Below are 15,214 nucleotides of genomic sequence, written 5' to 3'. Positions count from 1 at the left end.
TTATGTTGATTTTCCATGGTTTGTTTTGGTGAGTTTTTTCTCCTGTGGGTTTTTTTTTGCAGAACTTTGTGATTATTTGCTGATTTGGGTGAACATTTTGCGGCGTTTTCCAGATTTTGGTGATTTTCTTTACAGATATTAATGATTCTGCTGATTTTTTGATGCTTTTGTTGATTTTTTTGCTGCTTTGGTTCACTTCTGTTGATTTTGGTGATTTTTTTTGCTAATTCTGCAGTTCCCAGTGATCCCTATTGCAGCGCGTGCGCAGTGTGGCTGCCACCCCTGTCCAAAATGGCGGCGCCCATGAACCGCTACCGGAGGTCGCGAGTGGAATAGACGCATTTAAGTTATTATTGCTCCCAACAGTAAAAAAACGCTAATCTTAATTATTCATCATCTTTATCCATCGAGAGCAGCGGCCTGAGGTTCCTCAGGAGAGTGGGAGGATCCCAGGGAGAGGCGGCGGCCTGGCCAGGTAACCAGGGGCAACGGGGACCCGGAACGGGGGGTCGGGGTTTCAGAGGGAAACGGGGATGAAATAGAGACGGGGAGGGGGGGAATGTGGAGGGAGAGAAAGGGGGTAGTGAGGGACGGAGAGACAAAAAGGGGTGTGAGTGAGAGAGAGAGAAAGAAAGGGGGGACTGAGGGAGTGAAAGGAAGGTGGGGGAGGGGGGGAATGTGGAGGGAGAGAAAGGGGGTAGTGAGGGACGGAGAGACAAAAAGGGGTGTGAGTGAGAGAGAGAAAGAAAGGGGGGACTGAGGGAGTGAAAGGAAGGTGGGGGAGGGGGAAGGAGGAGTAGGTGGACGGGGAGGTGGAGAGTGGGGTGGGGTGGGGGGGAGAGTGGGGTGGGGTGGGGTGGGGGGGAGAGTGGGGTGGGGTGGGGTGGGGGGGAGAGTGGGGTGGGGTGGGGTGGGGGGGAGAGTGGGGTGGGGTGGGGTGGGGGGTGGGGTGGGGTGGGGGGGAGAGTGGGGTGGGGTGGGGGGTGGGGTGGGGTGGGGGGGAGAGTGGGGTGGGGTGGGGTGGGGTGGGGGGGGAGAGTGGGGTGGGGTGGGGGGTGGGGTGGGGTGGGGGGGAGAGTGGGGTGGGGTGGGGGGTGGGGTGGGGTGGGGGGGAGAGTGGGGTGGGGTGGGGGGTGGGGTGGGGTGGGGGGGAGAGTGGGGTGGGGTGGGGTGGGGGGTGGGGTGGGGTGGGGGGGAGAGTGGGGTGGGGTGGGGGGTGGGGTGGGGTGGGGGGGAGAGTGGGGTGGGGTGGGGTGGGGGGGGAGAGTGGGGTGGGGTGGGGTGGGGGGGAGAGTGGGGTGGGGTGGGGTGGGGGGGAGAGTGGGGTGGGGTGGGGTGGGGGGGAGAGTGGGGTGGGGTGGGGGGGAGAGTGGGGTGGGGTGGGGTGGGGGGGAGAGTGGGGTGGGGTGGGGTGGGGGGGAGAGTGGGGTGGGGGGGAGAGTGGGGGGGAGAGTGGGGTGGGGTGGGGTGGGGGGTGGGGTGGGGTGGGGGGTGGGGTGGGGTGGGGGGGAGAGTGGGGTGGGGTGGGGTGGGGTGGGGGGGAGAGTGGGGTGGGGGGTGGGGTGGGGTGGGGGGGAGAGTGGGGTGGGGTGGGGTGGGTGGGGGGGAGAGTGGGTGGGGTGGGGTGGGGTGGGGTGGGGGGAGAGTGGGGTGGGGTGGGGTGGGGGGGAGAGTGGGGTGGGGTGGGGGGAGAGTGGGGTGGGTGGAGAGTGGGGTGGGGTGGGGTGGGGTGGAGAGTGGGGTGGGGTGGGGTGGGGTGGGGTGGAGAGTGGGGTGGGGGGGGAGAGTGGGGTGGGGTGGGGTGGGGTGGGGTGGGGGGGAGAGTGGGGTGGGGGTGGGGTGGGGTGGGGTGGGGGGGAGAGTGGGGTGGGGTGGGGTGGGGTGGGGTGGGGGGAGAGTGGGGTGGGGTGGGGTGGGGGGGAGAGTGGGGTGGGGTGGGGGGGAGAGTGGGGTGGGGTGGGGTGGGGGGGAGAGTGGGGTGGGGTGGGGGGAGAGTGGGGTGGGGTGGGGTGGGGGGGAGAGTGGGGTGGAGAGTGGGGTGGGTGGGGTGGGGTGGGGGGGTGGGGTGGGGTGGGGTGGGGTGGGGTGGGGTGGGGTGGAGAGTGGGGTGGGTGGGGTGGGGTGGGTGGGGTGGGGTGGGGTGGGGGGGAGAGTGGGGTGGGTGGGGTGGGGTGGGGGGGAGAGTGGGGTGGGTGGGGTGGGGTGGGGGGGAGAGTGGGGTGGGTGGGGTGGGGTGGGGGGGAGAGTGGGGTGGGTGGGGTGGGGTGGGTGGGGGGGAGAGTGGGTGGGTGGGTGGGGTGGGTGGGTGGGTGGGGTGGGTGGGGGGGAGAGTGGGGTGGGTGGGGTGGGGTGGGGTGGGGGGAGAGTGGGGTGGGGTGGGGTGGGGGGGAGAGTGGGGTGGGGTGGGTGGGGGGGAGAGTGGGGTGGGGTGGGGTGGGGGGGAGAGTGGGGTGGGGTGGGTGGGTGGGGTGGGGGGGAGAGTGGGGTGGGGTGGGGGGGAGAGTGGGGTGGGGTGGGTGGGGTGGGGGGAGGGTGGGGTGGGGTGGAGAGTGGGGGGGGAGTGGGTGGATGGGCGGGGTGGAGAGTGAGGGGGAGTGGGTGGACGGGGGGAGTAGTGGTGGGCGGGGGGTGAGTGGGTGGACGGGGGGAGTAGTGGGTGGACTGGGGGAGTAGTGGGTGGTGGGTGGGGGGACGGGGGGAGTAGTGGGTGGACTGGGGAGTAGTGGGTGGTGGGTGGGGGGAGAGGGGTGGACGGGGGGAGTAGTGGGTGGGTGGGGGGAGAGGGTGGACGGGGGGAGTAGTGGGTGGGTGGGGGGAGAGGGTGGACGGGGGAGTAGTGGGTGGGTGGGGGGAGAGGGTGGACGGGGGGAGTAGTGGGTGGGTGGGGGGAGAGGGTGGACGGGGGAGTAGTGGGTGGGTGGGGGGAGAGGGTGGACGGGGGGAGTAGTGGGTGGGTGGGGGGAGAGGGTGGACGGGGGGAGTAGTGGGTGGGTGGGGGGAGAGGGTGGACGGGGGGAGTAGTGGGTGGGTGGGGGGGAGTGGGTGGAGCGAGTGGGTGGGGTGGGGGGGAGTGGGTGGACGGGGGGAGTAGTGGGTGGGTGGGGGGAGCGTGGTGGGGGAGTGGGTAGGTGGGGGCAGTAGTGGGTGGGTGGGGGGTAGTGGGTGGACGGGGAGAGTTGGGGGGGGGAGTGGGTGGACGGGGAGAGTGGGGGGGGGAGTGGGTGGACGGGGAGAGTGGGGGGGGGGGAGTGGGTGGACGGGAGAGTGGGGGGGGGAGTGGGTGGACGGGGAGAGTGGGGGGGGGGGAGTAGTTGGACGGGCAGAGTGGGGGGAGAGTGGGGGGGGAGTGGGTGGACGGGGAGAGTGGGGGGGGAGTAGTTGGACGGGCAGAGTGGGGGGGGGAGTGGGTGGACGGGGGGAGTAGTGGGTGGGGAGTGGGTGGACGGGGGGAGTAGTGGGTGGGGAGTGGGTGGACGGGGGGAGTAGTGGGTAGAGCGGGGGGAGTAGTGGGTGGACGGGATGGAGTAGTGGGTGGGGTGGGGGTCAGAGGGTGGGTGGGGGGGAGAGTGGGGGGGGAGTGGGTGGACGGGGTGGGGAGAGTGGGTGGACGTGGAGGGGTGCAGAGTGGGTGGACGGGGGCAGCGAGTGTGTGGACGGGGGGGGGGGGTGAGTGTCGGGGGGAGTGGGTGGACGGGGGATGTGAGTGTGGGAGGGATTGGGTGGACGGTGGGGTGTGAGTGTGGTGGGGAGTGGGGGGACGGGGGGGTGTGAGTGTGGTGGGGAGTGGGGGACGGGGGGGTGTGAGTGTGGGGGGACGGGGGCGTGTGAGTGTGGGGGGCGTGGGGGGACGGGGCGTGTGAGTGTGGGGGGGAGTGGGGGACGGGGGCGTGTGAGTGTGGGGGGGAGTGGGGGACGGGGGGGTGAGAGTGTGGGGGGCGGAGTGGGTGGACGGGGGCGAGTGTCGTGGGGGATTGGGTGGGTATGGAAAGGGGGAGTGTGGGGGATGGAAGGAGGGGTTGGGGGATGGAGAGTGGGTGGGGATGGAATGGGGGTGAGTGGGTGGGGGGGACGTAGAGAGAGAGGGTGGGAACGGTGAGGGGGGAACGGAGAAGGGGGGGAGTGGGTGAGGGGGGAACGGAGAGGGGGGTGAGTGGGTGAGGGGATAACGGAGAGGGGTGGAGTGGGTGAGGGGGGAACGGAGAGAGTGGGTGAGGGGGGAACGGAGAGAGGGGTGGAGTGGGTGAGGGGGGAACGGAGAGAGGGGGTGGAGTGGGTGAGGGGGGAACGGAGAGAGGGGGTGGAGTGGGTGAGGGGGGAACGGAGAGAGGGGGTGGAGTGGGTGAGGGGGGGAACGGAGAGAGGGGGTGGAGTGGGAGAGGGGGGAATGGAGAGAGTGGGTGAGGGGGTTAATGGAGACTGGGGGAGTGGGCGAGGGGGGAACGGAGAGGGTGGGTGAGGGGGTTAATGGAGACTGGGGGAGTGGGCGAGGGGGAACGGAGAGGGTGGGTGAGGGGTTAATGGAGACTGGGGGAGTGGGTGAGGGGGGAACGGAGAGGGGGTGGAGTGGGTTAGGGGGGAATGGAGAGAGGGGGTGGAGTGGGTGAGGGGGTTAATGGAGACTGGGGGAGTGGGTGAGGGGGGAACGGAGAGGGGGTGGAGTGGGTGAGGGGGGAACGGAGAGAGGGGGTGGAGTTGGTGAGGGGGGAACGGAGAGAGGGGGTGGAGTGGGTGAGGGGGAACGGAGAGAGGGGGTGGAGTGGGTGAGGGGAAATGGAGAGAGGGGGTGGAGTGGGTGAGGGGGAACGGAGAGAGGGGGTGGAGTGGGTGAGGGGGAAACGGAGAGAGGGGTGGAGTGGGTGAGGGGGAAACGGAGAGAGGGGGTGGAGTGGGTGAGGGTGTTAATGGAGACTGGGGGAGTGGGTGAGGGGGTAACGGAGAGGGGGTGGAGTGGGTGAGGGGGGTACGGAGAGAGGGGGTGGAGTTGGTGAGGGGGGAACGGAGAGAGGGGGTGGAGTGGGTGAGGGGGGTAATGGAGAGGAAGGGGAGCAGAGAGGGGAGAGTGGGTGGACGGGGGGAACGGAGAGGGGGGTGCGAGTGTGGGGGGGAGAGTGGGTGGACGGGGGGTACGGAGAGGGGGGGGGGCGAGTGTTGGGGGGAGAGTGGGTGGACGGGGGTTGCGAGTGTGGGGGGGAGAGTGGGTGGACGGGGGTTGCGAGTGTGGGGGGGAGAGTGGGTGGACGGGGGGGGCGAGTGTGGGGGGTAGAGTGGGTGGACGGGGGTGCGAGTGTGGGGGGGAGAGTGGGTGGACGGGGGGGCGAGTGTCGGGGGGAGAGTGGGTGGACGGGGGGGCGAGTGTCGGGGGGAGAGTGGGTGGACGGGGGGGTCGAGTGTGGGGGGGGAGAGTGGGTGGACGGGGGGGTCGAGTGTTGGGGGGGAGAGTGGGTGGACGGGGGGGTCGAGTGTGGGGGGGGAGAGTGGGTGGACGGCGGGGGGTGCGAGTGTGGGGGGGAGAGTGGGTGGACGGGGGGGGGGAGTGTGGGGGGGAGAGTGGGTGGACGGGGGGGGGGGGAGTGTGGGGGAGGAGTGGGTGGACGGGGGGGGAGTGTAGGGGGGAGGAGTGGGTGGACGGGGGGAGCGAGTGTCGGGGGGTGCAGAGTGGGTGGACCGAGGGGCGAGTGGGTGGACGTGGGGGGTGCAGAGTGGGTGGACCGAGGGGCGAGTGGGTGGACGGGGGTTCGAGTGTTGGGGGGGGAGAGTGGGTGGACGGGGGGGGCGAGTGTGGTGGGGGAGTGGGTGGGTATGGAAAGGGGGGAGTGTGGGGGATGGAAGGAGGGGTTGGGGGATGGAGAGTGGGTGGGGATGGAATGGGGGTGAGTGGGTCGGGGGGACGGAGAGAGAGAGAGAGAGAGAGAGAGAGAGAGTGGGAGTGAGTGAAGGGTGGGAGTGGGTGAGGGAGGGAACGGGTGAGGGGGGGAACGGAGTGGTGGGGAGTGGGTGAGGGGGGAACGGAGAGGGGGGGGAGTGGGTGAGGGGGGAACGGAGAGGGGGGGGAGTGGGTGATGGGGGAAACGGAGAGGGGGTGGAGTGGGTGAGGGGGGTAATGGAGACTGGGGGAGTGGGTGAGTGGGGGAAATGGAGAGGAAGGGGAGCAGAGAGGGGAGAGTGGGTGGTGGGAACGGAGAGGGAGGGAGGGTGGGGAGTGGTTGAGGGGGTGGACGGCGAGGGTGGGGGTCAGTGGGTGAAGGAATGGAGGGGTGGGAGTGGGTGAGGGAGGGACGGAGAGTGGCGGGGGAATGGAGATGGACAGAGAGAAAGGGCGCTGTCTGAAAGTGGGAGATCAAGGTGCGGGTTGCGAGTAAGGGAGGAAGAGGAGAAGTTTGCAGGAGTGACTGGAGAGGGGCTAGAGAGAGATGATGGGGAAGGCAGAAGGAGATCGGGGTGGGGAGATAGAGATGGTGACAGGCAAATGGATTGAATAAGGAATGTTGTGGCGAGTAACTCAACCACTTCACTCCCAAAACTAGTCTGCCACGTGCAGTTGGAGGGACGGTAGTGGAATAGTGGGTGATATCATTGGACTAGTAATCCAGGACCACTGGTGAATGTTTTGGGTACATTGTTTTGAATCCTATCAGGCAGTTGGAATAACAGCAAAATGGACTATGTTTTAAAAATTGCAACACGCTGCTGTACAGAGGGACTTGGGTGTCCTTGTGCATGAATCGCTAAAAGTAGGATTGCAGGTGCAGCAGGTAATTAAAAAGGCAAATGGAATTTTGTCTGTGATTGTTAGAGGGATGGAGCTTAAAAACAGGGAGGCTATACCGCAGCTGTATAGGGTCCTGGTGAGGCCACACCTGGAGTACTGAGTGCAGTTTTGGTCTCCTTACTTGAGAAGGGATGTACTAGCACTGGAGGGAGTGCATAGGAGATTCACTTGTTTGGTTCCAGAGCTGAGAGGGTTGGATTATGAGGAGAGACTGAGTAGGCTGGGATTATACTCATTGGGATTCGGAAGAATGAGGAGCGATCTTATAGAAACATGTAAGATTATAAAGGGAGTAGATACGGTGGAGGCAGGGAGGTTGTTTGCACTAGCAGGTGAAACTAGGACTAGGGGGCATCGCCTCAAAATAAAGGGCAACAGATGTAGAACTGATGTCAGGAGGAACTTCTTCACCCAAAGGGTTGTGAATCTGTGGAATTCCCTGCCCAGTGAAGCGGTTGAAGCTACCCCGCTGAATGCGTTTGAGGCAAGGCTAGATAAATTTTTGAACAGTTAAGGAATTAAGGGTTATGGTGTGTGGGTGGGAAGTGGAGCTGAGTCTCAAACAAAAAATCAGCCATGACCTTATTAAAAGACGGGGCAGGCTCTAGGGGCCAGATGGCCTATTCCTACTGGTAGTTCTGATGTTCTTATGACAAAATTTGAATTCCATTAAAGATCTGGCTTAAATGATAGCTAGCCTGATTGTGACCTGTTAGCCACGGTTTATTGCTGTAAACACTCATCTGCTTCACAAATGTACTTTTGGAAAGCAAATTTGCCATTCTTATTCAGTCTGACTCTAGATATAAAACAATATAATTGACCCTTTACAGTTCTCTGGGCTCCTCAGGATGGGCAGTAAATGCTGGTTGACCAGGGAAGCCCACATCCCATCAACAATTTTTTTAATAAAAGGAGTGTGATAGAATTCTCCACACTTAGGTACAACACTCAAGAAGCTTGACATCATCCAAGCTTAAGCAACCTGTTTAATTGGTGCTGAATTCACTCCCGTCACCTCCGTTGCTCAGTAATAGCAGTGTGCAGAAATTCACCATGACCACTTCCATTGAGAAGGACAAGGGCAGCAGAAACATGGGAACACCACCCCCTGCAAATTTCCTCCAGGCCACTCACCATCCTGACTTGAAAGTTTATCGCTGTTCACTCATGTCACTGGGTCAAAACCTGCAGCTCTCTCCCTAATGGCATTGTGGGTGTACCTATAGCAAATGGACTATAGTGGTTGATGGGGGTAGCTCACATCCACCTTTCAAGGGCAGCTAGGGTTATGCAATAAATGCTGGCCCAGCCAACGATGAATACATCATGTGAATCTGTCTCTGCCTCTGTCACACTATAGGGGAGCACATTCCACGTGTTAATCACTTATAACATGGAAATAACATTCCTATTACTTGTACTTTTTTTGCCTATTACTTGAAATCTGTGCCATTGATCTCTACACCTGTGATAACAGTTTCTGCTCTATTGATGCATCTCGTGAACACCTGTATCACATTTCGTCATCCTGTCTTCTCCAAAGAAAACAATCTCATCTTAGCTGAAGTTCCCCTTCCCTGGGACCGTTCTCGTGAATCTTTTCTGCACTTTCCAATGACTTAACATCTTTCCTAAAGTACAGTGCCGAGACCTAGACACTATACTCCAGCTGATTCCAATCTAATACTTTGTACAAATTCAACATAACCTGTTTGTTCTTGCACTCTATTAATAAAGATAAGGGTAGTGTATGTTTTATTAACCACTCTTTCAACTGTACAGCCACCTTCAGTGACTTTGTGCATCTACACCTAAAGCCCCCTATGCTTGTGCAGCCCTTGAAAATCAACTTGTTTGGATATACTGTGGCACACCTCTGAGGTGAATGAGACTTCACAGTTTTGCTAGTGAGGAACACAGCCACTGTGCCTCAAGACACTGTAATAATTAAACCCAACGGTTTGTTTCTGGGTACAGAGGAGGATTGAGCCTGCAAATTTTACTTAGTTTATGTTTAAATTTTAGTTCGTAAGACTAAAGTTATCCCATTGGCCACCATCCCCCATACCCCTCCACTTACAGTTTTTTCCAGCTCAATGGACTCCAGAGTTTAAAAAACAGGTGGAAAAACACAACGACGCTTCATAGGAGGTTGAGCTGATGATGTTACCCAGCACGGTAACACAATGTCTGCGGAATATCAAACCAGCTCGGTGAGCCGACTAACCTCAACACCCTCAACCTGAGCTACAAATCTCTCCGTGTTTACCTAATTAATCACTTCACGTTCTATCACATTGAATACCATCACCTACCTGTCCAGGTGGTCCATTAACTTGTCCTTTTGAAAATTTACTTTGCCCTGCTCACAGTTCAGGATACCTCTAATTTTAATTTCTGTAAACATTGAAATTGTTCTCAGTACATGCTATTAATATATATATTAGGAAAAGTAAAGATCCCAACAATGATCCCTGGGGAATTTGCAACACTCCTTCCTCTAGACTGGAAAACATTTATTAACAATTACTCTGTTTTCTGAGTCAAACGATGTGATATCTGTGTTGCTCTTTTGCTTACAACATTTTTTGCTGTAGCATTGCTCACAAGTCTGTTGTGTGGCATTGTATACAATGCCTTCTGGAAGTCCATGTCCACCACATTAATAGCAATGCTGTGAACAACCCTCTCATCATCTTTCCTAAAGCTACAAGTTAGCTAGATATGATTTTACCTTATGACATTCCTGCTGGCTTGTTAATTGGCCTATTTTGTCCAAATGTTTCTTCATTTAGACCCAAAATATTGTTTCTGCAAGTTTCCCCTCATCAAAATTAAACTAACTGTAGTTGCTGGGCATATCTTAACATGTTTTCTTTGTGAACAAAATGTGTACCATTTGTAATTTCCAATTCCTATGGCAACACCCACTCATATAAAGACAACTGAAACATTAATGTCTGCTGCCTTCCCAATTTCCGCTATAATTTCTGTATCTCCTCCGCTCCTGTTAAATACATGTACATATCAAATGTTTTCTCCTTCTCAATTTTAAATTTTTTGTGTGTCTGAATTGCCTTTTATTTTTCCATGGGCTAGGTAGCATCTTTTTCCTTTGTAAAGACAGATGTATACCTTCTGACTCCATGTGTCAGTCCCTTTTGTTTTAGTCCTTAATCAGCTCCACACCTCCTTTAATCACTCTTATTGTTTATCTGACTAAGAAAGACTTGAGATTACCTTTATGTTTGCTGCTGGTTTCTTTTCATACTCTCTCCTTGCGTACCCTATTTGCTTATTAATTTCCTTTTTGAACTTTGATATTCAGCCTGGTTCACAATTGTATTTTCTATCTGACATCAAAATTAGCTCTTTCTCTTTTAATTTGCCTCTTTTTGTCATCCAGGGAATACTGGTTCTTTTTGCCCAACTTTCCCTGTTGAGGGAATGTACCTTTACCTGTTCTAATCGAAGAAACTCGGAAATCAGTTTGTACACAGCAGGATCCCAGAAATAGAAATGTGATAATGACAAAATCATTTTTCTTTGTGACCTTGCTTGAATGATGCCAAGGATCCCAACTCAGAACATCAACTTTCTTGCTGCTCTGATGCTGCCTGGCATGCTGTTTTCCTCCAGCGCCACACTGTTGTCTCTGACTCCAGCATTGGCAGTTCTTGCTATCTATCAGGGAAAACTCCCTGTTTTTCTTCGCAACAGTGCCAAGAGATCTTTTACATCCACTCAAGGGGTGGCAGAACAGATCTTGGTTTAATATTCCATCTGAAAGATGGCAGTGTTCCACTCCTCACTACAGAAACACAACCATTACTGAGCCAGGTTTTGTTCTTCTTTTCTGATAATGTATCTTACTGGAGGCATGAATCCAATCAAATTCAGTAGGCCTGGCAGTACCTGTAGAGGTGTAAGTAGAATCAATGTTACAGGTCTGGTAAAGGGTTACTGACCTTGGAAGTGGGGCAGATCAAAGCTGTGTGGACACAGTTTGAAGCAAGAGTCGCTAGACAGTGTGGCACTGATAGGAGAAAAGACTTACAACCTTCTAACCTGCATGGGCCACTGCAATGCCGTATGTTTAGTGTGTAATGAATCAACGTCCGCTAACTCAGCAGTGGAAAAAGTCTGAAGGAAAGCTCTGCTTTTTTCCGAGATAACAAAGTGTAGAGCTAGATGAACACAGCAGGCCAAGCAGCATCTTAGGAGCACAAAAGCTGAAATTTTGGGCCTCGACCCTTCATTAGAAAAGGGGGATGGGGAGAGGATTCTGAAGTAAATAGGAGGGGGGGCGCGGTGGTGGACCGAAGATGGATAGAGGAGAAGATAGGTGGAGAGGAGTGTATAGGTGGGGAGAAAGGGCAGGGATAGGTCAGTTCGGGGAAGACGGACAGGTCAAGGGCGTGGGATAGGGTTAGTAGGTACGAAATGGAGGTGTGGCTTGAGGTGGGAGGAGGGGATAGGTGAGAGGAAGGACAGATGAGGGAGGTGGGGACGAGCTGAGCTGGTTTTGGGATGCGATAGCGGGAGGGGGGACTTTGAAGCTTGTGAAATCCACATTGACAAGGGTGGGGATGGAAAAATGTCTTTGGTGGCGTTGGATTGTAGATGGCAGAAGTGTCGGAGGATGTTGTGTTGGATCCAGATGTTGGTGGGGTGGTATGTGAGGACTCGGGCAATTCTCTTTTGGCAGTTATTGCGGGGGTGGGGTGAGAGGGATGAGTTGCGGGGAATGCAGGAGACTCGGCCAAGGGCGTTCTCAACCAGTGCGGGGGGGATGTTGCGGTCCTTGCAGAACGAAGGCATGTGGGATGTGTGGGAGTGGAATGCCTCATCCTGGGAGCAGATGCAGCGGAGGTGAAGGAATTGAGAATAGGGGGTGGATTTTTTGCAGGAAGGTGGGTGGGAGGAGGTGTATTCTCTAGGTAGCAGTGAGAGTCGGTGGGCTTGAAATGGACATCGGTTAGATTAAATTCCCTCCAGTGTGGAAACAGGCTCTTCAGCCCAACAAGTCCACACCACCTCTTGAAGCATCCCACCCAGGCCCATCCCCCTATAACCCAAACACCCCTGAACACTACAGGCAATTTAGCATGGCCAATCCACCTAACCTGCACATGTTTGGACTGTGGGAGGAAACCGGAGCACCCGGAGGAAACCCACGCAGACACGAGGAGAATGTGCTAACTCCACACGGACAGCCGTCTGAAGTGGGAATCAAAACTGGGTCTCTGGCGCTGTGAGGCTGCAGTGCCAACCACTGACCCACCGTGCCACCCCTAGTTTCTAGGTGGTTGCCTGAGATAGAGACAGAGAGGTCCAGGAAGGTGAGGGATGTGTTGGAGATGGTCCAGGTGAATTTGAGGTTGCCTCCACCTCCTCCAAAACTTCCAATTTGGTCCCCAACACCTCATTTTCACCATGGATGTCCAGTCCTATACACCTGCATTCCCCGTGCAGATGGCCTCAGGGCCCTCTGCTTCTTCCTGTCCTGCAGACCTAACCAGTCTCCCTCCACCGACACCCTCATCCGCCTGGCCGAACTCATCCTCACCCTCAGCAACTTCTCTTTCGCTTCCTCCCACTTCCTACAGTCAAAGGGGGTGGCCATGGGTACGCGCATGGGCCCAAGCTATGCCTGCCTCTTTGTAGGTTACGTGGAACAGTCCCTCTTCCGCGCCTACACTGCCCTAAACCCCACCTCTTACTCCGTTACATTGATGATTGTATCGGCGCCACCTCATGCTCCCAAGATGAGCTCGAACAGTTCATTCATTTCACCAACATCTTCCACCCCAACCTCAAATTCACTTGGACCATGTCCAACACATCCTTCAGCTTCCTGGACCCCTCTGCCTCTATCTCAGGCAACCAAGTAGAAACTGATGTCCATTTCAAGCCCACCAACTCCTACAGCTACTTAGAATACACCTCCTCCCACCTACCTTCCTGCAATTCCTTTGCCTCCACTGCATCTGCTCTTAGGATGAGGCATTCCACTCCCCCACATTCCAGATGCCCTCGTTTTTCAAGGACCGCAACTTGCCCCCACAGTTTTCGAGAACACCCTCGACCGAGTCTCCCGCGTTTCCCGCACCTCATCCCTTACACCCTACCCCCACAATAACCGCCAAAAGAGAACCGCCCTAGTCCTCACATATCACCCCACCAACCTCCGCATACAACGCACCATCCTCCGACACTTCCGCCATCTACAATCCAACCCCACCACGAAAGACATCTTTCCATCCCCACCCTTGTCTGCATTCCGGAGAGACCACTCTTTCCGGGACTCCCTTGTCCACTCCACACTCCCCTCCAACCCCACCACCCCCGGCACTTTCCCCTGCAACCGCAGGAAGTGCTACACTTGCCCCTACACCTCCCCCCTCACGCCCGTCCCAGGCCCCAAGATGACTTTCCACATCAAACAGATGTTCGCCAATGTAGTATACTGTATCCACTGTACCCGGTGTGGTCTCCTCTACATTGGGGAAACCAAGCGGAGACTTGGGGACCGCTTTGCAGAACACCTCCGCTCGTCTCGCAATAAACAACTGCACCTCCCAGTCGTGAACCATTTCAACTCCCCCTCCCATTCCTTAGACGACAAGTCCATCCTGGGCTTCCTGCAGTGCCATAATGATGCCACCCGAAGGTTGCAGGAACAGCAACTCCTATTCCGATTGGGAACCCTGCAGCCCAATGGTATCAATGTGGATTTCACAAGCTTCAAAATCTCCCCTCCCCCCACTGCATCCCAAAACCAGCCCAGCTCTTCCCCGCCTCCCTAACCCGTTCTTCCTCTCACCTATCCCCTCCTCCCACCTCAAGCAACACCTCCATTTCGTATCTACTGACCTCATCCCACCCCCTTGACCTGTCCGTCTTCCCCGGACTGACCTATCCCCTCCCGACCTCCACACCTATACTCTCCTCTCCACCTATCTTCTCCTCTATCCATCTTTGGTCCACCTCCCCCTCTCCTCCCTATTTATTTCAGAATCCTCTCCCCATCCCCCTTTTCTGGTGAAGGGTCTTGGCCTGAAACATCAGCTTTTTCTGCTCCTAAGATGCTGCTTGGCCTGCTGTGTTCATCCAGCTCCACACTTTGTTATCTCGGATTCTCCAGCATCTGCAGTTGCCATTATCTCTGCTTTTTTCCTCTTGCTTAGTCTGCTCTGGTATTTAGATATGTTGTAATAGTCTCCCATGTAGTTTCAGTATGTGCTGTGGTCTAATATAACTGAACTTCTGATCTGCTGAACTAGGTGAAAGTTGATCATCTTGTTTAGAAAGAAAATAGACATTGTCATTGAGAGTCAAGCCCAGTTTTTTGCCATGTTTATTAAAGCCCCATTCTGTTTGCACTTTTGCTTATGCTGCTGGTATTGATAACGTGTTTTGTGTCTGTACTTTTGACGTCCTGGAATGTTAGACTGTGGAACATATATCAACAGGAATTACAGCCGCAATTAAATTCTTATTATTCAACTCAGCATTGGCAGTGATGACTGAATAGATTCGCTCACCTGTTACCACTCTAAACCAACCTTTTATGAAAATCACCTGAATTTCTTTTTGTGACAGATCACATATCATTCATTAGCCGTCCAATCTTTCCTCTGTGTTCTTGACTTTTCATGTTCTCTGTGCAGGGTCACAAAATGTATTCCAGCAGTTCACATCATTGAAGCCTATCACAAACCACCACAATTTTCTTGCACTGGTGAGCATATTTCATAGACTCACCATTATTCAGGGATAACATAGCGTGGATCTGGCAGAGCACAGCAGGAGAATGGTCCTAATCCAAAATGTCAACTTCCCTGCTCCTCTGATGCTGCCTGGCCTGCTGTGGTCCTCCAGCTTCACACTGTGTTATCTCTGACTCCAGCATTGGCAGTTCTAACTATCTCACCATTATTCAGTGTTGCCCTTGAGTCACTTTTGCTTCTTGAGTCACAGCATTGAGAGTTCAAATCCTAAAACAATGCTGATACTCCAGTGCAGTTCTAAGAGTTTTTTTATTGTCAGAGGTGCTATCTATGAAATGAGGATTAAATCGGGGCTTGATCTGTTTTCTTAATGTCACTAAAATAGATTATCTGATCGTTATCACGTTTGTGTGTAAATTGGCTTCTGTGTTTCCGACACTACAACAATGAAATGCGGTGCAGAGATAGTATCCCTACCTCTGGGTTCTGAGGCCAAGGGTCAAGTCCTACTTGTTGTAAAAGTGTGTGTCATGACATCCCTGAGCAAGTTCATACAGAATATATCTACAATGGTGAAAATACTTCAAAAATACTCTATTGCTTGTAATTTATGTTGGAATGTTCTGAGCTTGTAAAAGAAGCTTCAGAAATGCAAGTGGTCTTTGAGGTAATGGAGACTCACAAATTACATTGACTTGGTGTGTTCTTT

General features: G+C 55.7%; 1 protein-coding gene across 1 annotated transcript in view; it reads left to right on the top strand.

Annotated features, from left to right (window-relative positions):
* Positions 1–281: 281 nt before the first annotated feature.
* hmgcs1 (3-hydroxy-3-methylglutaryl-CoA synthase 1 (soluble)) overlaps positions 282–15,214 on the top strand; it is a 52,923-nt gene continuing 37,990 nt past the window's right edge. Inside the window, exon 1 of the mRNA XM_048527903.2 lies at positions 282–475. The gene's annotated coding sequence lies outside the window, so the exon portion shown is untranslated. The remainder of the gene's footprint in view (positions 476–15,214) is intronic.

This window comes from Stegostoma tigrinum, chromosome 3, assembly GCF_030684315.1.
Source record: "Stegostoma tigrinum isolate sSteTig4 chromosome 3, sSteTig4.hap1, whole genome shotgun sequence".
Taxonomy (NCBI): Eukaryota; Metazoa; Chordata; class Chondrichthyes; order Orectolobiformes; family Stegostomatidae; genus Stegostoma; species Stegostoma tigrinum.
Note: the sequence above shows the minus strand (reverse complement) of the source record. Positions and strands in the feature narration are given on the sequence as shown.